The sequence below is a fragment of the Sebastes fasciatus genome, chromosome 3 (assembly GCF_043250625.1).
Source record: "Sebastes fasciatus isolate fSebFas1 chromosome 3, fSebFas1.pri, whole genome shotgun sequence".
NCBI classification, from domain to species: domain Eukaryota; kingdom Metazoa; phylum Chordata; class Actinopteri; order Perciformes; family Sebastidae; genus Sebastes; species Sebastes fasciatus.
The window spans coordinates 42,986,428-42,988,927 of NC_133797.1; positions in this window are offsets into that span (position 1 = coordinate 42,986,428).

The following is a 2,500-nucleotide window of genomic DNA, read 5'->3' on the forward strand; positions in this document are numbered from 1 at the left end:
TTCCTGGTCTTCCAGGTCTTCCAGGTCTTCCAGGTCTTCCAGGTCTTCCTGGTCTTCTGTCGGTTTAGAGCCAGATAGTCTGCTGTGGTGTTCTGTCGGTTTAGAGCCAGATAGTCTGCTATGGTGTTCTGTCGGTTTAGAGCCAGATAGTCTGCTGTGGTGTTCTGTCGGTTTAGAGCCAGATAGTCTGCTGTGGTGTTCTGTCGGTTTAGAGCCAGATAGTCTGCTGTGGTGTTCTGTCGGTTTAGAGCCAGATAGTCTGCTGTGGTGTTCTGTCGGTTTAGAGCCAGATAGTCTGCTATGGTGTTCTGTCGGTTTAGAGCCAGATAGCGCTGCATTCTGCTCTGTGCCGTTGTCTGTGTTTGCCAATAGGTGATGTAGTTTAGTTTGAACTGTGTTGTAATCTGGTTGAGTCTAATTGGTGGTCCGTTGTGTTCCTGAGGCCTTGGTGTGTTAGTGGAGAGGGTTGGTGAACTCAGCCTCAGGACCAGCTGGGTCTGCAGGGTCTCAGTGGGGGGTTCATCTCATTGAGTGAAGTCTTGGTTTGTCAGTGGACCCCACACCGCGCTGCCATAGACTGCTATCGGTTCAACAACACACTCCATACGTTTAAGCCAAATTAACTTCTCCCAGAGAACGGTGTAAAATGTCTAGAAGATGTACCATGCCAGGGGTTAATATAGATAAATAACATAAATAACATAAAACACAAAACACATCAGGGGTTAATATAAATAAATAACATAAATAACATAAAACACAAAACACATCAGGGGTTAATATAAATAAATAACATAAATAACATAAAACACAAAACACATCAGGGGTTAATATAAATAAATAACATAAAACACAAAACACATCAGGGGTTAATATAAATAAATAACATAAATATAATAAGTTAAGTAAAAACATATCAAATGGAGCATAAACTGTCAGTTTGACCTTTTTGTGTTTTCAGCAGATATAAATAATATTAATAATATTAATAATATTAATAAAAGTGACATTGTCAGATAGCTGTTGTTGCCAGAACTAGTTGATGAATTGTTGGCCACTAACTCTGCTTGTGTTAACATCTACAGCAATATCTGACCAGGTAACATTTACACTTTTATACCTTTTTAAGTGAGTTAATGAGCCTTTTAATGTGAGTTAATGAGCCTTTTTTATGTGAGTTAATGAGCCTTTTTATGTGAGTTAATGAGCCTTTTTATGTGAGTTAATGAGCCTTTTTATGTGAGTTAATGAGCCTTTTTATGTGAGTTAATGAGCCTTTTTATGTGAGTTAATGAGCCTTTTAATGTGAGTTAATGAGCCTTTTTAAGTGAGTTAATGAGCCTTTTAATGTGAGTTAATGAGCCTTTTTAAGTGAGTTAATGAGCCTTTTAATGTGAGTTAATGAGCCTTTTTAAGTCAGTTAATGAGCCTTTTAATGTGAGTTAATGAGCCTTTTTATGTGAGTTAATGAGCCTTTTAATGTGAGTTAATGAGCCTTTTTATGTGAGTTAATGAGCCTTTTTTATGTGAGTTAATGAGCCTTTTTATGTGAGTTAATGAGCCTTTGTATGTGAGTTAATGAGCCTTTTTATGTGAGTTAATGAGCCTTTTAATGTGAGTTAATGAGCCTTTTTAAGTGAGTTAATGAGCCTTTTAATGTGAGTTAATGAGCCTTTTAATGTGAGTTAATGAGCCTTTTAATGTGAGTTAATGAGCCTTTTTTATGTGAGTTAATGAGCCTTTTTATGTGAGTTAATGAGCCTTTTTATGTGAGTTAATGAGCCTTTTTAAGTGAGTTAATGAGCCTTTTAATGTGAGTTAATGAGCCTTTTTAAGTGAGTTAATGAGCCTTTTAATGTGAGTTAATGAGCCTTTTAATGTGAGTTAATGAGCCTTTTTAAGTGAGTTAATGAGCCTTTTAATGTGAGTTAATGAGCCTTTTTAAGTGAGTTAATGAGCCTTTTTAAGTGAGTTAATGAGCCTTTTTATGTGAGTTAATGAGCCTTTTTAAGTGAGTTAATGAGCCTTTTTATGTGAGTTAATGAGCCTTTTTAAGTGAGTTAATGAGCCTTTTTATGTGAGTTAATGAGCCTTTTTAAGTGAGTTAATGAGCCTTTTTATGTGAGTTAATGAGCCTTTTTATGTGAGTTAATGAGCCTTTTAATGTGAGTTAATGAGCCTTTTTAAGTGAGTTAATGAGCCTTTTAATGTGAGTTAATGAGCCTTTTTAAGTGAGTTAATGAGCCTTTTAATGTGAGTTAATGAGCCTTTTTATGTGAGTTAATGAGCCTTTTTAAGTGAGTTAATGAGCCTTTTAATGTGAGTTAATGAGCCTTTTTATGTGAGTTAATGAGCCTTTTTAAGTGAGTTAATGAGCCTTTTTAAGTGAGTTAATGAGCCTTTTAATGTGAGTTAATGAGCCTTTTTAAGTGAGTTAATGAGCCTTTTAATGTGAGTTAATGAGCCTTTTTATGTGAGTTAATGAGCCTTTTTAAGTGAG